Source organism: Equus asinus, chromosome 21 (assembly GCF_041296235.1).
Source record: "Equus asinus isolate D_3611 breed Donkey chromosome 21, EquAss-T2T_v2, whole genome shotgun sequence".
NCBI classification, from domain to species: Eukaryota; Metazoa; Chordata; class Mammalia; order Perissodactyla; family Equidae; genus Equus; species Equus asinus.
The window spans coordinates 78,026,215-78,048,217 of record NC_091810.1 but is presented as its reverse complement, the minus strand read 5'-3'; the positions used below and the strand labels follow the sequence as shown (position 1 = coordinate 78,048,217).

The 22,003-nt window shown below is 40.1% G+C and overlaps 1 long non-coding RNA gene across 1 annotated transcript; it reads left to right on the top strand.

Moving 5' to 3' along the window:
- The first annotated feature begins 7,996 nt into the window (after nt 1–7,996).
- On the top strand, nt 7,997–20,781 carry LOC139041356 (uncharacterized). The gene is made up of 3 exons (XR_011496358.1): nt 7,997–8,143; nt 8,233–8,284; nt 20,350–20,781. It is a non-coding gene; the product is annotated as an uncharacterized lncRNA (long non-coding RNA).
- The last annotated feature ends 1,222 nt before the right edge of the window (nt 20,782–22,003 follow it).

Here is a 22,003-nt window from a genome sequence, read left to right as displayed (position 1 = left end):
CCCAGAACTCTTCCTGTCTCTGTAGCTGTTTGGTGAGTTTCTTCAATGACAAAGAATCCTAGGACACAATGAACCTCTGCCCATCTTCTACTCCTGCCATGTTTGTTGCTAGGAGTATTAATCTCTCAGTGAATACAGAAAGAAAGATGTTAATGGGGCAAGCGGAGGATGGCAGTCTAGATTTTGGAGTGAAGTTCACTATAGCTCAATGAGTGAATCCCTGAATCCTAGATTTAGGAATGCATTGCTCAAAGCCTTCCTCAATTCTTTGAGGGGCTATGAACTGTCTATTTACAAAAGATGCACAAGGAGGTGAACAATCTAAGATGATGCTCCTCAATCATCCTAAAATGACATGTTCAGAAGAAATTCCACTCCAACTCTGACATCTCCATTTTCCAGTGTACTTGCCAGGTTTTACCTTTTACTCTTTTTAAGGCTATTTTAGTAAGAAATTGGAAGGAGAAATATCAGGTCTGGCTGGCTGGTCTGTCACCATAACAACCCAGAGCCCTGTGTAATTGACTTCTGAACACACTGCTTATTTGGTATGATTATGTTGATGACTATCTATGTCACTGGTAAAAATAAAGCTGTCAGTGTGACAATTTTCCTAACTCAAAGAATCTTCCACCCTGAGGCTGGATAAAAGCTCTGAATCTCTGGGAGAGCTGACATTCAAGGGCAGAGTGTTTTCTGTGGGCACACAGTCGCTCCTATCTCTAGGATTTCCACTTTCCTCTTCACTTGTAGCTCTATTGACTCTTCCTGGAAAGAGACGCAGACAAACGTATTAGTTCCTTTGGATTTGGGTCATATTCAAGACAGATTGCTGAAAACTTACACTTTAAAGTCAGGGAGCTAAGCTTACCTTTAACACACCATTTTTTATTTATTTTTTGGTAGTGTACATTTGCTGAGCTTTGATAAGCATACACCTGTGTAACCCAAACACCCATCCCTGTCCCTGCTCTTGACAATCACCACCCTCCAATTTCTCCCCCACGATTCTCAGGTGACAGCTATGTAGCAAAGAGCAACCAGTCCCAGCTAGAGCAGAAAGGCAAAGAGCTCCAAGAGAGATATAAAGAGAGAAAACTGATAGAATAACTAAAGTGTTCAAATAGATCAGAGGAGAGAGTTAACGCTTCTCACAGCCTTTGGCAATGAAATAGTGATGCATATATAAATGACTATCAAAACAAAAAAAGTGACTATTCTCAAATACAATAACTTGTATGAAAAGTACAAGACATAGCTCTGATAGGAGTAATATTGACATAATCATAGTAATATAAACACTGAATATTGACCTAATTTAAATAGATACATTTATTTGGAGGATGAGGAGAAGGAAAATGGATGCGAGATTAAGAAAGCCTGTAGTAGAAATTCAACAGAGAATATCTAAAACTGGAAAATCGAGAAAGACTTGGGTAAGAATATTATACAAAAAAAGAGAGTTTAATGTGATTGTCTTTGGAGAGCTTGCGTTGAGGAGGTAAGAGGCAAGAAAATTCTGTCCTTTGTAGTTTAGTACCTTAACAGAACTTAGCAGAACCAACTGACTTTTTAATCTATGTACATACAAAATTGTATTAAAAATTAAAGTTAAATTTTAGCAACAGAAGAAATAAATACTGTGTGGCAGTCTTCCAATTCCATTAATATAATGTGCTAGGTATATGGTGGAGGGGGGAACCTCTCACTAAAAAACAATGAGAAATATTGGTGAAATTCACTAACCTTTTAATTCTATACCTAAGGTTAAAGAAAGTAAAAGGAACCCCCTGGCAAAACCAAAAAGAAACTGAAGAGCAGAAGGTATCTTTGCTCTGGCATCATTTGCCAATTGCAGATCCAAAGAGCTTAAAATTTAATGACCCCCTCAGGGACAGAAGACAAGGTGTTGTGACTATACAGGAGTTGGAATGAAACCCTTAGATGAAACCAAGACTCTCAAAGACAGACTCTCTTCGTGAAAGAGAGTATTAGAAAAGAACAACTCTTTCCAGAAAAGAAAGAGATGACAAGGAACTTATCCGCCTTGGCCTGGGCCCTGAGTGGGAAGAAGAAATGTCTCACCTGAGAATTTATAGGCAAAGTCTTACTCTCACACAAAATAGTGTTTCCAATGTCCTATGTGTGATCTTGGATGCCCAAGTAAGAAATTATCGTAAAAAGGGGTCTTGGATTAAAAACAGCCCTAGGATTCCTGGCAAAAGCCAAAACAAATCCTCTTTGGAAAGACACACACTTCACCCTGGGCTCACAAGATTCTGGCCAATAAGACTCTGCCTAACATAAGGCCAAACACAAAATTGGAAAACAAGTTAAAAAGCAACAAGAAAACTCAAACAAATATGAAGCTACCATGAGCAAGATCTTCAGAAACAATGTATATCAAAGTTAGAGGCTCAGAACTTCAGATAATGGAATTACTAGGTGTAAACAAAATATGAATTATACTGGAAACTATTACTTAAAAGAAAGAATGACAAATGCTGTTTTATTGTATACAGCAGTTAATTTACTGACAGGCCAGATTTCGTCCTCTGGACTGTTGGGATAAGTCTAGAGCAGCCCGCATCAGGGCTTGTGTCGCTCTCCTCTTAAGTTACAGCCTTCCTGAGGTCTCAGCTGAATGCCTCTTCGGTTTCGTGAGTCCTCTCCACCCTGGCTGGTTAGAATTCCCATGCTTCCTAGCACTTTGTGATTTCAGAAAACTCCATTTAGCTCACAAACCCCCAGTAGCCGTTCTGCATCCATCCTCATGGTCTGTGTAGACTCAGGTTAATATTCAGCCAAAGGCTCAGAAGATTGCTGAAAATTTCTGAAGAGATCCTTCTCCGAGCTACTTCCTTCTCTGTTTCTCTGGCACACAAATTCCAGCTGCCTCAGCAGCTCCGTGGTCTCTGGGGATCCACTTTCCTGTGCCACGGTTTGGAAAAGTCTCCAACGCAGAAAGTTGGCATGACTGTGGAGGTCACCACCTGTTCTCCCTTCTCTTGAGATTACAGCCCTGCAGTGTCTACTGTTCAATGCTTGGAAATACTTGCTTCATATATTTTGCCCAGTTTCATAGTTTACAGCAGGAGGCAAGTACAACATCTGTTACTCTATCCCGGTCAGAAACAGAAGTCCATGCGCCATTTTTTAATTTAAAAAAGTCTTAAACCTTGAATGTAACATAAGAATAGGAAACTGAAAGTGAATAAAAGCAAAAAAAAATTGCTGACTATCAAGGCAGATGCTTCTTCATCACAAAAAGTATTGCTTAAAATATTCCCTAAGTTGAAAAAAAGAAAAAAGTAGTCATGAAAAAAGCATTACGAGGTTTAGAGTAGCAGGTTATGTTTTTTTTAACTACTTGTTTAGATAGATTTTACACAGTTCCAGTTGACACGCTGCTATGAGTGATGAGGACATTCGTACTCTTGCAATTTTCACCACCACTCCTATTCCCAATTGATACATAATATATTATTTTCAAGGTTTTTAACATTTGCCTTCTGTTTTGTCTCTTTCTTTCCAATTCTTTTTTCTTTTTGTTTAAGATTGGCACCTGAGCTAACTGTTGCCAATCTTCTTTTTTTTTCTGCTTTTTTTCCCCAAGTCCTCCCAGTACAAAGTTGTATATTTTAGTTGTGGGTCCTTCTAGTTGTGTCTTTCCAATTCTTATACCCTATGATTTCCTTTTTTTTGTCCTATTTCATTGGTAAGACTCTAGTAAAATGATGAAAAGAGGCAGTGAGAGTGAGCATCAAGATTTTGTTCCTTACTTAACAAATATTTCAAAATTTCACCATTAAGTACAATGTTTACTATAGTTGTTGATAATTCCTCCTCATGGGTTAATAAAGGAAGAATTTTTTTAAATCATAAGTGAGTGTTGCATTTCATCACCTGCTTTTCTGCAATTTTGAGCTGATTGTACAATTTTGAATCTGTTGATGTCTTACCATGATGGATTTCATTGACACCATCCTGGGGTCTAGGGATAAATCCTGTTTGAATATGTCATGTCTTTTTATTTGCAACAAAAGTCAATTTGTTAATAATTTATTTAAGATTTTTGAAATAATTTTATTCTATCTTATAGTTCCATTTGTCTTTGATGTAAGTATACTAGCCTTAGGAAATAGTTGAGTAAATGTTTTTTCCCTGTCTTTAGAATTAGTTTGGGTAAGATAGGGATTATCTATTCCTTGAAAGTTTGATAAAACTTATCTATAAGATTCTGGCTCAGTGTCTTTTGAAGTGAAAGAATTGACTTCAGATTCAATTTATTTAATGGTTACTGATTTACTCCATTTTTCCTATTTCTTTTTGTCAATTTCACTAAGCTATATTCTAGAAAATTATCTTCTTCACCTAAATTTTCAAATTTAATGACATTGCATTGTGGTATTTTCTTAGGTTTCCTACACTTCTATTATATCTATAGTTATATCTCATATTTTATTTTTGTGACAGATTGTCTCCCAAAACTGGCCACAGCAGTATTTTCAGTCTCAAATGCTCTTCCAGAATTTGATTGCTCCCATAAAGTGGTAGAATGCATTTCCCTTCTCCTGGAGAGAGGGCCAGGACTCCGGGACTGCCTTGGTAAAGAGGAGGCAGTGGAAGTGACACGGAGTAACTTCAAAGGCTGGAGGAAACATCTCCAGGCAGAGGCCCCAGACTCTGTGGAGCAGAGCCAAGCCCTCCTCACTGTGCCCAGTCCATAGTCATGATCCACAGAATCTGTGAGCATGACAAACAGAAAACCCTGTGAATCGCAGTGGAGCACTGTCTGACGGAGCACAGGAAGGTGAGAGGATGGCGCAAAGAGACCACGCGGGGTTCCACTCTAAGGGTCGCTAAGAGTTGGAATTGAAGGGGCAGCACTAACAACAACAAAAAGGCTATCATTGTATAACTGCTTCAGTCTCCCCTTTAATTTTTTTTCCTGAGCTCTTCCAGCATATTTTTTCTCTCTTTTTAGCATTTTTTCCTATCTTTTTTGTACCCTTGCTTCTCTGAGCAATTTGGTGCAAAAAGGCCATATTTCCTTTAATTCATCTTCTTTGTTTCATATCAAAGAAACTATTTGCTCAACATTTTCTTCTGCTTTGTAAAATCACTATCCTGTTATTCTTATTATAGAAAGTTTCTCCATTTTTATCTTTCAATATTTTTCTCACAGTACCCAGCTAGTTTCTTTTTTTCTTAATTTAACTTTATTATTATTATTATATTTTGGTGAGGAAGATTGGCCCTGAGCTAACATCTGTTACCAATCTTCCTCTATTTTTTTGTTCATGGGATGCCACCACAGCGTGGCTTGATGCGCAGTGTGTGGGTCCACCCCCAGGATCCAAACTCATGAACCCCAGGCTGCCAAAGCCAAGCACCTGAACTTAACCACTATGCCAACAGGCCAACCCCACCAGCTAGTTTCTTTGGGATTATTGCTCATCTTCTCATGGGAGCCAGTCTTTCTTGGACAGCTACTTGCTGAAGAACAGAGTACAGCAACTTAATCAGACTGGGTGAGCTGGTGCAGCTGGCAACTGGGGTTGAGCTCTGTTATCCTGAAACGTCCTCCCACCAGCTCTTCCCTGAGGCTTTTCTCCCTTGCCTCAGCTATCAGGAGCCATACATGGCTCTCAGTGAAGCCAATATCACAGATTCTTCATGTGGTGATTTTGTGCTTCCTTCCCTTTAAAGGAACTTGCCCTCCAATATTTCTCCTCTAAACTGCCACTCAACAGTTTGCCTCGTGTTGAGACGGCATGCCTGCTATTCTTTAAGCCTGAAATTTCTTACTACAACTTAGCGTCAAATGGGGCTCAAGGAAATTCTAGCAAACCATCTACTCCAAGATCAGGGATTGCCACGTGGTAATCTCACTACACTACATATTCATGGAGAACTCTCTATACCTTTAGGACCTGCAGAAGCATCTTCATTCATTCAATGAGTATTTATTTAGGGGTCACCATTTCCAGGCACTGTTATAAGTCTTCGAAATACATTAGTGAACAAAAGAAGCAAAGATCCCTGTCCTTGTAGAATTTATATTATTGAGTGGAAGGAGTGGCAGATGATAAAACATAAATGTTATAAATTATATAGTATGATAAGAGGAGACAAATGCTTGGGAGGCAGAAAGGGGGAATCAGGAGTGGTAGGGGATAAAGAAGTTTCAATTTAAAATAGAATTGCCTAGATTTCACTGCGTTTGGCAGCTATTCTTTATAGATTGTGGCTTGGGATTTTGTTCTCCTATAGTCTCTTTACTGTTTTTCTGTTGTTGCAGAGAGAAAAATAATGTTGCTTTATCTTGATTTTGCTAATCTTAACTCGAAGCCTTCCATCATCTCTTTTTACGTCAATCTACTTATTTCATAAATTTCGATGAATTTGTAGCGATGCGTCTCTTTTTGCTTTTCTATTTTGGCCTCATTCTGTTTATATCAATTGTGGGAAAATCCTTGAAATCCAACCACTGTTTCATTGTACTGAATCCAACCTGAGCCAGAAACCACATTGTGACTCACATAACTCTTACCAGTCCCCTTAAGCCTTAGTTAGTTTATGGTAAATGGTTTGAGTTTTCCTTCATGGTTTTCCTTAGAAAAGTACATTCTCACATAATTTGGAGCAAGGATAGGGGAGACCCATGGGAAAACAACATGCTTTGCTCCTCTCTTCCTACCTAGGTATGTAGGTATGGTTAGAGGGATGCTTATATTTTATTAAGATACGCTGATAATACTTCAAGATAAAAGCTGTCCTCTTATATGTGTGCGCTGGAGAGGAGAAGTCTTTCCCACAGGAAATCCAGACTAGAAGGGGCGACCAAGGTAGCACGCACAGAAGACTCTAATTTTAATCATTCAGAGTCAGAGTGTCAAAGAAGCAGTTTCTTAGTGGTAGATTTTGGATGACACCCACCAGGTGAAGGAGACCTTGGAGTGAAGAAGTCCCCAGGGATCTGTGGAAATGTGCCAGTATCACAAGACAGCAAGAGGATCCTCATTTTCTGGTGGTTTAGCTAGGAAGATGTGACCAAGGAAGCGTTGGGATGATGGTTCAAGACTCCTAGAAAGAACTGGCCTGAAAAACTAGAACAGACCCACAGGGACAAATAGAATTAAAGATTGAAATATGGAGGGGCTGGCCCAGTGGCATAGTGGTTAAGTTCACATGCTCCACTTTGGCCGCCTGGGGTTCTTGAGTTCAGATCCTTGGCACAGACCTATCCACTGCTCATCAAGCCATGCTGTTGTGGCAACCTACATACAAAATAGAGGAAGATTGGCACGGATGTTAGTTCAGGGACAGTCTTCCTCAAGCAAAGAGAGGAAGATTGGCAACAGATGTCAATCTTCCTCATGAAAAAAAGAAAAAGATAGAAATGTGCAGTTTAGTCAGTGTTTGAGTCTCCGGTTCAGAAACCCAACTGCACACACTCCTTCAAAGGGATACATGAGCCAATGAATTCTTCTTATTGCCTTAACTGTTTTGAGTTTCACTTCTGTCACTTATGTCCAAGGGTCTTGACTAAAGCAGAAGAGATGAGGGACTTGTCTACACTTGAATTATAGATTTAAAGGAGGAGCTTTGAATGCCTTCGTATCAGTTAGGATCCTGTCTGTTTGCTAGTTCCAGAAAGGCTGATAAACAATAGCTCAAACAAACAAGGAATTTGTCTTCTATGACAGGAAGCTCAGGATAGGCTGTCCAGGGCACATAGGTCTAAGGTCTGTATCATCAAGAATCCAGACTTTTTCCAATTGTCTGCCATCCTTAGCAAAGGCTTCTGCATCTCCAGCCTCATGTCCATGTTCTAGGTGAAAAAAGAGGAAGCTGAAAAGGCAGCACCAGCAGGCTCACATATGCTTCTCATTGGCCACAACGAAGTCACACAGCCTCCCTGGCAACAAGAGAGCCTGAGAAATTGAGCTTTCTGCTTTCCAGATTGCATAGTAGAGTCGGGTTGGAAAGGTTGAAACCCAAAGAGACAACGTGGTAGCAGCAGTGAGAAAAAGGCAGTTATAAAGGAAGTCAAAACTCAAGGGGTAGAGTTTGTTCAGTTTGTCAGTTGTCCTCTCAGCTGGGAGATTCTCTTCCCACTGCAAATTTGGAGAATCTGGTACAGATTGGGGCAGGGGGCTCTTACTGTTAAGAGAAGTGATGGTGGCAAATATCATTCATATAATTTTTTTTATTTTTAAAACGCAGGAGAAAAGACACACAAAAACACACAAAAGAGAAGCTACAAAGGAAATGATTGGTAAGTTGACTACACAAAATTTGACTATAAATTTATACAGCTTGTTGTTAGTGTATAAAATGCAATTGATTTTTATACGTTGACTTTGTATCCTGCAACTTTACTGAATTTGTTCATTAGTTCTAACAGGTTTTCGGTGGAGTCGTTAGGGTTTTCTATATATAAGATTAGGTCATCTGCAACCAGAGGCAATTTTACGTCTTCCTTTCTGATTTGGATACCTTTTGTTTCCTTTTTTTGCCTAATTTATCTAGCCAAGACTCCCAACACTTTGTTGAATAGGAGTGGGGAGAGTCGGCATCCTTGTCTTATTCCTGGTCTTAGAGGAAAAGCTCTCAACCTTTCACCATTGAGTGTGATGTTAGCTGTGGTCTTGTCATATATGGCTTTTATTATGTTGAAGTTTGTTCCTTCTATATCCAATTTGTTGACAGTTTTTATCTTGAAAGGATGTTGAATCTTGTCAAGTGATTTTTTTTTTGCATCTATTGAGATGATCACATAATTTTTACCCTTCATCCTGTTAATGTGTTGTATCACACTCATTGATTTCTATATGTTGAACCATCCTTGCATCCCAGGGGTGAGTCCCGCTTGATCATAGTGTATGATCCTTTTAATGTGCTGTTGAATTTGGTTTGCTAGCATTTTGTTGAGGATTTTTTCATCTATATTCATCAGGGATATTGGCCTGTTGTTTTCTTTTCTTTGATGTCCTTATCTGGCTTTTAGTAACAGGATAATGCTGGCCTTGTAAAACGAGTTTGGAAGTATTCCCTCCTTAGCAATTTTTTGGGAAAGTTTGAGAAGCACTGTGTTAATTCTTTAAATGTTTGGTAGAATTCACTAGTGAAGCCATCTGGTTCTGGGCTGTAGTGTAAGTGCCTGACATTTGGCATTTTTATTGTAATAAAATTGCCTAACATTAAGCTTTTGGCTCCTGAGACATCCACATCAAAGACATCTGTCCCAAATGAACACATTGCCAGCTACTCAACTAGATAAAGAGCCAGGCTGCCCCACCTGTTAAGTTCTCCCTTTAGAAAGCCCTGGGCAATCTAGATAACTGACTATTGACTGACCCTATGGTTTTCTTTCCTACAATTTAATTCCCACTCTTACATTTTAAACTCACCAACAAAGAGTGAACCTATGAAACGCTAGGCACCCCATCTTCAACCCCTATAAAGGCAGAACCTTGGGTCCTCGCTCTCTCTCTCCCCATGACCTCACTGTGTGGTCCCAGCCATACTGTGTGCTCTCTAGGACTTGTGAGTAATAAATTTTGGGGTTTTTTTCCAAAGTTCCTAATGTTGCTAGATGCATCTTGCAATCATAATAAGAACCACAAGGGCTGTCCAGCCACAACATTGATTCTGGTCTGGTATATGTCTCTAGGGGCTTGCCACAAGTAGGGTCTGCCCAGGTAAGCGCCCCAGGCATTTCTAGTCAACAGCATCGCTATCAATAGGCTGAAACCGACACAAAACATGCATTTTTCTTTGAAAGATTTTTGATTACTGATTCCATCTCTTTAGTAGTTATTGGTGTGTTCAGATTTTCTATTTCTTCATGATTCAGTCTTGGTAAGTTGTATGTTTCTAGGAATTTATCCATTTCTTCTAGGTTACCCAATTTGTTGGTATATAATTGTTCAGAGTAATCTCTTATGATCCATTGTACTTCTGTGGTATCAGTTATAATGTCCTCCTCTTCCATTTCCAATTTGATTTATTTGAATTTCCTCTTTTTTTCTTAGTCTAGCTAAAGGTTTGATGATTGTGTTTATCTTTCTAGAAAATCAGATCTTATTTTCATTGATCTTTTCAATTGTCTTTCTAGTCTCTACTTCATTGATTTCTGCTCTAATCTTTGCCATTTACTTCCTTCTGCTAACCTTGGCCTTAGTTTGTTCTTCTTTTTCTAGTTCCTTGAAGCACAAAGTTAGGTTGTTTATTTGTGATTTCTTTTTTCTTATTGTAGACTTTTATCAGTATAAACTTCCCTCTTAGGATTGGTTTAACTATATCCCATAAGATTTGGTATCTTATGATTCCATTTTGTTTGTCTCAAGGTATTTTTTTAATTTCCCATTTGATTTATTCTTTGATCTTTAATTGTTTGTGAGTGTGTTGCTTAATTCCTACGTATTTGTGAATTTTCCAGATTTCCTCCTGCTACTGATTTCCAGTGTTGTACCATGGTGGTCAGAAAAGATACTTGAGCACTTCAGCACTTTCAATCTTCTTAATGGTTAAGACTTGTTTTGTGACCTAAAATATGATTTATCCTGGAGAACGTTCTGTATGTTCTTGAGAAGAATGTGTATTCTACTACTGTTCTATATATGTCTATTACGTTCATTTGGTCTAAGGTGTAATTCAAGTCCAGTATTTCCATCTTGATTTTCTGTCTGGATGATCAATCCGTTGATGAAAGTGGGGTATTGAAGTCCTCTTCTATTATTGTATTGCTGTCTATTTCTGCCTTCAGTTCTGTTAGTATTTGATTAGTATATTTAGGTGCTCCAATGTTGGGTGCACATATATTTATAATTGTTACATCCTCTTGATGAGTTGATCCCTTTATCATTATGTAATGATCTTGTCTCTTGTTACAGTTTTTTACTTAAAATCAATTTTGTCTGATATAACTATTCCTGCTCTTTTTTGGTTTCCCCTTCGATGGAATCTCTTTTTCCAACCCTTCACTTTCAGCCTATGTGTGTCCTTAAAGCTGAAGTGAGTCTCTTGTAGGCAGCATATAGTGAGTCTTGTTTTTCTTATGCATTAAGCCACTCTATGTCTTCTGATTGGAGAATGTAATCCATTTACATTTAAAATAATTATCAGCAAGTTAGTTACTATTGCCATATTGTTTATTGTTTTCTGACTCTTTTGTAGTTCTTTTGTTCTTTTCTTCCTCTCTTGCTGTCTTTCTTTGTGAACTGATGATTTTCTATAGTGGTATGCTTTGATTCCTTTCTATCTTTTGTGTATCTACTATTGGTTTTTGCTTTACGGTTACCATAAATCTCACATAAAAGATCTTATAATAGTCTATTTCAAGCTGATAACCACTTAACTTCAATCACATACAAAAACTCTACCTTTTTACTCCCCCCTGAGATTTAATGTTTTAATGTCACAATTTACATATTTTTATATTGTATATCCACTGATAAATTACTGTAACTATAGTCATTTTTAATAGTTTTTCATTTACCTTTATACTAGAGTTAAGTGATTTACACACACCATTACATTATTAGAATTTTCTGAGTTAGACTATACACTTATCTTTAACATGAATTTTATGCTTTCATGTATTTTCATGTTACTAATTAGCATCCTTACATTTCAGCTTGAAGAACTCCCTTTAGCATTTCTTGTAAGGCAGGTCTAGTGGTGATAACTCCCTCAGCTTTTGTTTGTCTGGGAAAAGTCTTTATCTCTCCTTCATTTCTGAAGGACAGCTTTGTCCAGTAAAGTATTCTTGGTTGGCAGTTTTTTCCTTTAGCACTTTGAATATACCGCCCCACTATCTCCTGGCCTGCAAAGTTTCTGCTGAGAAATCTGCTCATAGCCTATTGAGGGTTCCTTTGTATATGATGAGTTTCTTTTCTTGCTGCTTTCAAAATTCTTTTTGATTTTTAACAGTTTTATTATAATTTGTCTTAGTGAAGTTCTCTTTGGCTTGACCCTGGTAGGGGACTTATGAGCTTTATGTACCTGCATGTCCATATCTCTCCCCAAATTTAGGAAGTTTTAGCCATTATTTCTTCAAATAATTTCTCACTCCTCCTTCTGAAACTCCCATAATGTAAATATTGTTTTGCTTCATGGTCCCATAATTCACATAGGCTTGCTTCACTCTTTTTTATTCTTTTTTCTTTTTTTCTCCTCTGACTGAATAATTTCAAATCATCTGTCTTGGAGATCACAGATTCTTGATCAAGTCTGCTCTCGGATGTTCTCTGTTGCATTTGCAAATTTTATTCATTGTATTTTCAGCTCTAGAATTTGTTTTTTCTTTTTTATAGATTCTGTCTCTCTATTGAACTTCTCCTTTTGCTTATATACTGCTTTCCTGGTTTCATCAAGTTGTCTATATGTATTCTCTTATCACTTGCTGAGCTTCCTTAGAAGAATTATTTTGAATTCTTCTTCAGGCAATTCATAGATGTCCATTTCTTTGGTGTCAGTTACCAGAAAATTATTGTGTTCCTTTAGCAGTGTCATGTTTCCTTGATTTTTCTTGTTTCTTGTAGCCTTGGTTGATGTCTGCCCATTTGTTGGAGCAGTCATCTCTTCCAGATATACACACTCGTTCACCTACAGGTGGGTTTTAGGGCACCAACTGGGTGGTGTGTGGCTCCAGGGTCTGGAGCACTGGCTAGCTTGCAGTGGTGGTAGCTCCAATGCCTCAGGTGTGGGTGCCTGTTGAGCAGCCATGGAGCTGGTGTCTGGAGCATGGGCACTCACAGAGAAACAGTGATTTTGGGGTCCAGGGCACTGGCTAGCCCATAATATAGTGACTTGGGTGCTTGAGATGCAGACAAGCACCAAACAGCCATGGAGTCAGTTTCCGAGTGCAGGCATGCATGAAGAGACAATTGCCCTAGGGTCTGGGGCTCTGGTTAGCCTGCAGCAGCAGTGGCTCTGGTGTCTGAGACACAGGTGTGCACACAGCAACCATGGAGCCAGGTCTGGAGCGTGGGCACATGCAGAGCAGCCTCAGCTCTGGGATCTGAGGCATGCATGGGATTGGAGGGGCTGGCAGTTCTAGTCCCAGGGCAGCATGACAGTACCTCCTTCTGGGGGATGCACAGCCACATCTCCCTTCTGAGGGTCCATGATGGCTATGGCTGTTGGTTCCTCAGTGGCGAAAACTGTTGATGACCTCTGTGGAGCAGGCTGCTAGGGTCTGTACCAACAAACATTGCAAGGTCCTTTGCTATGAAAGCTGTTGGGAGTCTGTGGCTGTCACTGAAGCTGTGAAGCCCTCAGTGGCAGAGGCTGCCAGGGTCCTCTGCAGAGCAGGCCACTAGCAAGATGACAGCAGACGGCAGGGGCTGCATGGCTGATCCTGTAGCCCCTGCCCTCCTTGTTTGTTTCCAGTTATCTCCAGACATCTCAGCTAAGGCAGTCTCCACAGTGATCCTTTCTGCGTAGTTATTCTCCATTTTTTTGTCCACTGTGTTACTGTGGGTTCTTAACTAAACTCTTGAGCATGCTCAGGTTTATTTTTGTTCATGGATAGCTGTCTGATTGCTGTTTTTGTGAGGGGAGATGAAGGCTGGTATCTCTCACTCTGCCATTTTGCTGATTGGCAATGATTTTTTACTATGACACCAAAAGCTTAGGCAACAAAAGCAAAAATAAACAAGTGGGACTACATCAAACTAAAAAGCTTCTGCACAGAAAAAGAAACAATCAACAAAATGAAAAGGCAATCTACCAAATGGGAGAAAATACTTGCAAATCATATAACTGATAAGATGTTAATATCTAAAATATATAAGGAACTCATACAACTCAATAGCAAAAAAAAAAAAAAAAAAAACCAAAACAAAACCAACCAATGAAAAATGAGCAAAGGACCTCAATAAGAATTTTTCTGAAGAACATATAGAGATGGCCAACAAGTACATGAAAAGGTGCTCAACATTGCTAGTCATCAAGGAAATGCAAATCAAAACTGCAATGAGATATCACCTCACAGCTGTTAAGATGGCTATTATCAAAAAGACGAAAGATAACAAATGTTGGTGAGGATGTGGAGAAAAGGGAAGCCTTGTACACTGTTGGTGGGAATGTAAATTGGTGTGCCATTATGCAAAATAGCATGAAGTTTCTCTAAAAAATTAAAAATAGAATTACCATATGATCCAGCAATCCCACTTTTGGGTATGTATCCAAAGGAATTGAAATCAGTACCTTGAAGAGACATTTGTGCTCCCATGTTCACTGCAGCATTAGTCACAACAGCCAAGATGGGGAAACAACTTAAGTGTCCACTGACAGATGAAAGGATAAAGAATGATGGTATGTATATACAATGGAACCTTATTCAGCCTTAAAAAAGATGGATATCCTGCCATTTGCAAGAACATGGATGAACCTGGAGGACATTACGCTAGGGAAATAAGCCAGATACAGAAAGAAAAATACTGCATGATCTCATTTATATGTGGAATCTAAAAAAATCAAATACTTGGAAACAGAGAGTTAGAACAGTGGTAACCCAGGTGAGGGAGGTAGAAGAAAGGCAGAGTTGTTGGTCAAAGGGTACAAAGTTGCAATTATGTAGGATAAGCAAGTCTGGAGATGTAACGTACAGCATGATGACTACAGTTACTAATACTATGTCATACAATGGAAATTTGCTAAGAGGGTAGATTTCAGATGCTCCTACCACACACCAAAAAGTGGTTAACTATGAGCAGATGAGAGCAAGGACTGCTTTCTTTTTTTTTTTTCTTTTTTCTTTCCTTTTTTTTTTTTTTTTTGAGGAAGATTAGCCCTGAGCTAACTACTGCCAGTCCTTCTCTTTTTTGCTGAGGAAGCCTGGACCTGAGCTAACATCGTGCCCATCTTCCTCTACTTTATACGTGGGACACCTACCACAGCATGGCGTGCCAAGTGGTGCCACCCGAGATCCGAACTGGCGAACCCCGGGCCGCAAGAAGCAGAACGTGTGAACTTAAGCGCTGAGCCACCGGGCTGGCCCCGCAAGGACTTCTTTATTCTTCACTGATATATTCAAGCTAACAGAAGAGTTCTTCTGTTAAAAAGAACTCATATAAGAACTCAATAAACACTCAGTAAATATTTTTTTGAATGAATAGATATTACTTCTGACATCAACGCTGATAAGTTTCTCTCTAATCCCCTGTCCATTTCTAAGAGTCAAAACTAAGGTATTTCTAAAGGACCCTAAGATTAAAATGGTACCAAACATTCTGACATTGCTCTGTAGTTTCCCTGAGGAGACAGATTAAGATATCAGACCAGGACCCAATCTGGGTTTTTCTTTTCCTAACAAAAGGAATTCGGATGCAGTTGCTGTGTTCTGATAAACAGAGGAGTCATGCTTTTAGAATGTGTCCACTCAAATACATAATGAAGAGTCTGTTGCCACTTCCAAGGAAGAAGATTAACTTAGGTCAACATAAAATTTGTGGTACTTTCCTGAATCAGGAGTCATATGAAGATAACATCAGCGCATGAGTTGTGTTTCTACGGAATTTCTGGATTACTGTGATGCATAAAACATAAACCAACTGCATAAAAGACATACGTACACTTTAATGAATACATATAAGTAAATACCTGGGAAAATACAAATCCAATAGAAGAATAGAACATTATTAGCATCCATGTTCTGCTTCCCAGTCCCAGGCACCTCCCTCTGCAAAGGGATTACAGGCTGGGGAGCCCAGGAAGCAGACTCTGAAACAGAAACGAGCATGTAGGATATTTATAAGGGAGTGCCCTTGAGGCCAACCCCTGTGGAAGGGAAGGGAAGAAAGTCAAATTAGACACAGAGAGAAGTTTGGCTGTGCTATATTCTCAGTGAAAGTCTCAGCCAATCCTACAAGCAACTCTGATCTGGGATGGCCCTTTAAGAGTTGTCCCAAATTGGGAGAAGATATTTGCAAACCGTATATCAGATAAGGGGTTAATATCCAAAATATACAAAGAACTCATACAGCTCAAGAACAAAAAAATCAACAACCCAATTAAAAAATGGGCAAAAGATCTGAACAGAGATTTCTCCAGAGAAGATATACGGATGGCCAACAGGCATATGAAAAGATGCTCAACATCATTAACTATCAGGGAAATGCAAATCAAAACTACAATAAGGGGCTGGCCCCGTGGAGCAGTGGTTAAGTGTGCACATTCTGCTTCTCGTGGCCAGGGTTCGCTGGTTCGGATCCCAGGTGTGGACATGGCACCGTGTGGCAAGCCATGCTGTGGTAGGCATCCCACATATAAAGTAGAGGAAGATGGGCACGGATGTTAGCTCAGGGCCAGCCCTCCTCAGAAAAAAAGAGGAGGATTGGCAGATGTTAGCTCAGGGCTAATCTTCCTTGGAAAAAAAAAAACAACTACAATGAGATATCACCTCACTCTGGCCAGAATGACTATAATTAACAAGACAGGAAACAACAAGTGTTGGAGAAGATGTGGAGAGAAGGAAACCCTCGTACACTGCTGGTGGGAGTGCAAAGTGGTGCAGCCATTATGGAAAGCAGTATGGAGTATCCTCAGGAAATTAATAATAGATCTACCATATGATCCAGCTATTCCATTGCTGGGTATTTATCCAAAGAACTTGAAAACACAAATGCATAAAGATACACGCACCCCTATGTTCATGGCAGCATTACTCATAATAGCCAAGACCTGGAAGCAACCTAGGTGCCCATCAAGGGACGAATGGATAAACAAGATGTGGTATATATACACAATGGACTACTACTCAGCCATAAGAAATGATGAAATCCGGCCATTTGTGACAGCTTGGATGATCCTTGAGGGTATTAGGCTAAGTGAAATAAGTCAGAGGGAGAAAGTCAAATACCGTATGATCTCACTCATAAGGAGAAGATAAAAACAACGACAAACAAACACAGAGAGACAGAGATTGGATTGGTGGTTACCAGAGGGGGAGGGGGGAGGGGGGTGGGCAAAAGGGGTGATTAGGCACATGTGAGGGGATGCACTATAATTAGTCTTTGCGTGTGGAACATGATGTAATCTACGCAGAATTCAAAATATATTACAATGTACATCTGAAAACTATATAATGTTATAATCCAATGTTACTGCAATAAAACAAATAAAGAAATTTAAAAAGAAGAGGAATCACACACAAAAAAAGAGCTGTCCAAAATTGTGGGGCCCTTATAACTCAGTATTGATCACCCACTGGATATCTCTGCCGATGGAAGTGAATTTTTCTTCCACTGAGGGAACTAGGTGCTGAATTCAGGTGCCCCAGACTTGGTATTTCCCATAACACCATAATCCCAACAGTGAATCCCTAGCTGTATAAAATATACCTTTGAGATTATACAAAAATTAAAGGAATAATCCACTATAAGATCACAAGATGGCAAAAATGAAAAAAAGGAGAAACCTTGGAAAGTGCCCAGTCAGCAAGAGCTCCACTCAGGAGAGCTCAGGAATAATCCTTGGATTCACTTATACACTTTGATAGATGGCTGGGAACCAAGTTCTGAGCCTAGTAATCCTAAATCCTTCTATTTTCTAACATCAACAAAATCCCCTATATGGTTAAAAGTAAAAAGCAGTCAAGTCACACAATGATGAAGACCCTTAACCTGTGCAGAGTGAACCAAGCAGACGCCAAGTCAGCTCCAAATACATTTTAATTCTCATCTAAGGCTACCAACTGATTCACTGCATGAGATCTGATGTCACTTGAACTTTCGGTGTCTTAATTCCTTCATCAGAAAAATTAACATCCTCACAGCAGTGCATGGCGATAATTAATGAGCTAACAGATCCAAGGGAGGAATTAAAAACATGTAAACCTTTTCCACTTGGCTGATGGGGCACTGATGCCCTGGTGTCTGAAATAAATGCAGAACGTCTACAAAGCAAAGAGTTTTTCTAGAGCAAGAGATATGGAAGGAAAGAAAGTGTCACACATTGTTGGGGGGACATTTCTAATAGTCTTTGAAAACAAGCAAAGAGTTAAAAAATCAGAAACAAAAGGAAATCTGTCAGGCTCTGCGCAAGGCAGGCAATTCCAAGGTGAAAAGGCTCACAGTCTAGGGAGACCAATGGGCAAATGGTATAAATATGATGGGAAAAGGGCAAAAAGAAAAGGGTATATAGGAGCCTATAGGAGAGAATGACTAATTCTTTCCTGAAAGGGGAAAATCAGAGAAGTTTTCACAGAGGCAATGAGAGCTGAGCTGGATTTTGACACAGGTAATGGATCTGGTAGATAGCAGATGCCTATTAAATATTTTTCAAACTAATAAATTAAAGGTATTACCCACAGAAGTATCCCCGAGAGCAACAGCACGGATGGATGGAATGTCTAATTTCCAGGAAACTACAAGTGATGTACCTAGTATCGGTCAAGTGAAAGCTTGGGGGGACAGAACAACTGCCACCACTGGTGAGGCTGGAGATGGATGCAAAGACCAGATCTCTGAGGCCTTGCATGCCATACTAATGCTTCTAAATGTGTCCTGTTGGATTTAGGAAGCTGTGGAAATTTGGAAACAGAATGCAAAAGGACATTCCAGGTAGATGCGCCACCCAAATTCCTTTCAATGAAGGACTTGTTGCCCCAGCTGCTCTTGGTGGACGACCTTCAGCTGGGCCCCTTCAGGCTCTGCCATAGCTGCAGAGCTGACTCACTCGTGAGCATGCTCTTTCCAGGGCGGCCCACATCCAATGGCTGATGGAGGCCCAGCCATTTTGGGCCATCCTGGGGCAACTCTGACAATCTCTTTTAGTTCCAGAGCTCCCTGTGGGCTTGGCCAAGGCTGTCATCAGGATTGTTCTGCATCTCAGTTCAACTTCCCTTTTGGTCCATTCCTTCTTCTTCCTCTCCCAAACCAGAACTCCTAGAGGTGAGAGGGGAGCATCTGAGGCAGACAGCAAGGTCAAGCTCCTTTATGTCAACCAGGAAATTCCTTTCTTCTGTCTCAGCCTGTTCTCCTTCCCCTGTGGCTCTGACCTTCAGAATTCTCTGGTTGCAGCTAATGTTTCGGAATGAATGGAGTAGAACAAAAACAGCCCTAGCATTGGAATCAAAAGGAGTTCAAGGTCAGTTTCTGTTAGGTGTCTAGGTCAAGCCACTTCACTTCTCTGAGAATGGGAAGAACAACAGGAAAAATTGGGAAGAATAATGCCAACATCCATGATTTAGCGGTGGGAGAGGAGAAATACATGAGATAATGTGGGAAAGTGCTTTATAAACTGTGTATACACGGGTGGGGCTAACTCTATCTCAAACAATAGTCAATTGCTTCTGCTCCTTGGTCACATTGTCTCTGTTCCTCATGGTTTTTCAAGTCACTTCTGCTGGGGTCAGAGGAGCTCTGTGGAAGGGTTATACCACTGCCTTGTAAATGCAAGGAGAACTGCAGGAGGACCTCACAAGTGTTCCAAGGATGGGAACAGCCAACACGCTTGAATGTCTCGTCCCAATGGTCCTATTATTATGGAATCATTGCCTTTGTTCCCAACTCCTGGACATGGGAAGGGCAGGGTGGGGATAGGTGGAAAACAGATAGATCACAGCTCCAATTGCATACCATCCTCAGGATAGGTAAGCCTGGCCCCTTTATGCCCAGGTAGCCGAGGTTATGCCTAAAAGAGAGAAATACACAACGAGCAGCTCTGCCAAGCAAGATGAACATATGCCATTTCACTCCCAACGTGAAAATGCTTTAGCCAAAATCAGTTACAATATAGTGTGTTCTGGAAGAAAATTTTTTAAAAAGATAGTATTCCAGGAATAGGAAAAACCTGGATTATACCAAAATGGTTACCTTTGAGAGAAAAGATTATACTTGATCTATATTTCTTCCATGTGCATTTCTGTGTTTTACAAATTTGCTACCATCAATAGTTATACTTTTTGTGATCAAATAAAAATAATTGTCATAAAAATAGAATTTTAGTATTTCTATGATCATTTTGTATAAAGCTGGTTCCTAGCCCATCTCCAGTGTCATTGGGCCCAGAGAAGGAATAAAAAGAATTCTATAAATCACAGCTTTCATTATTGAATCAGGAACTTTCCAGCAGCAAGCTCCACTCTGGGTCCCTGGGGGGCAACCACCAGCTGCTTGTGATCTGTTGTGAACTGAATGATTGTGTCCCCCACAAAATTCATATGTTGAAGTCCTGATCCCCACTGTGACTGTATTTGGAAATAGGACCTTTAGGAGGTAATTAAGGTTAAATGAGGCCGTAAGGCTGGGGCCCTAATCGGTAAGGTTAGTGTTTTCATAAGAAGAGACACAAGGGCTCCCAAATACTCTCACTTGCTCACTCTCTCTACAGAGGAAAGCCTACTTGAGGACTTAGCAAGAAGGCAGCCGTCTGCAAGCCAGGAGGAGAGCTCTCACCAGGAACCAAATTGGCCAGCATTTTGATCTTGGACTTCCAGTCTCCAAAACTGTGAGAAACCAATTTCTGTTGGTTAAGCCACCAGTGTGTGTATTCTATGATGGCAGTCCAAGCAGACTAGCACATGGTCCTGCAGAGGCCCCATGCCCGGCACCCTCAATACCAGCAGCTCTAGAATTCCACACAATGCCCAGTTCTGTCCTGAAGCTGGGCCCAAGTTCAGAGGCCTGGAGAATCAAGCTGTGAACTAGAGGAAGATCCTGCAAGATCACAATTATTCTCACTATCTAGTTTTTCACCCAAGATGAACCTAGACCATTCGCTTCATCTTTGCATTGACGACACCAGCCTTAATTGTTTAGTCACCAAGTTTTGAAGGACAAGAGTCACTGCAATTGATGACAAAGGATCGGTCCCATGGCAAAGTCACTGCTGTTTCCTCTCCATCAACTGTTATGTCACAAAGACTTCAGTGAGCAGGTATTACACGCAGTGTCACACCAAATGATTTCATCAGCAATGCCTTTATTTTGACAGAAAGTAGTAAGGATGAAATTTCACATTAGACGTCCCTTTTTCCAGACCTCCGCTTTGACTAATACTTTCGGGTTCTCTAGCGTTAAAAAAGAAATCAAGTTTAAACTCATTTCCAAAATAGTTTTTATTCATTGCTTACATTGATTTTTCTGTTGCTACATAGCCAAAAGAAGTTTTAAAGTAATCTTATAGGTCAAGTTCAAGTTTCTTTTTCACTCAGTTCTAAATCATTTAAATGACTTTCAAAAAAGTTTTGGTTACTTTCTGTAACTAGTAGAATGCAGTCCTTCTCATCACAAATCATCTGGCCTAAGCCCTGGCTGGCAGGAAAAATTCAGGGGGTTAGGAATCCGACCCCTGAGATTATAGAGCGGGTGTCATCACTCATGAGCAGTGTGGCCCTGTGTCAGGAAAGGTCATCTCAGTTTCATCAGCTATTACAACAGAGGCAGCAGTAATGAGGCTCGGCTGACTCTACAGGGGTTTGGGGACACAGTGAGCCTCGCATTCTTCCTTGGTTTCAAACCGGTTGGCATTGCCCCCACAGCTGCCATACCAGAACTGTTGGCAAGCCCGCTCTTCCTTGTTATAGTACCACTTCAGGACATAATCCTGGCACTCGCCTTCGACTGGATCCAGAGAACAAGGACCTGCAACAAAACAAATAGAGAGACAGCTGAATTTCGTGCCCGACCATGACAGGAAAGGAGCAATGGTTTGTAGTCACAGATCTAGCCTCACCACCAACCGGCTCTGTGACCTTGAGCAAATAACCTAACCTCTCTGGGCCTCGATTTCCTCAACTATAAAAGCAATATTTTTTTTAAAAACCTACATCACAAAGTTGTTGTAAGGTGTCACATAACACATGTGAAAGGTACAAGACAGTTAGAGCTATTCTTTCGCACAGTACATGGCATATGGCAGATACACCAGACAATGTATAAGTGAGTGAGCGAATGAATGAATGAATAGAGCTTTCTGATACTGAGATCTCCTCACTTGCTTATTATGCTTATTTCCTTCTTTTTTCAAACCATCTCAATCCCTC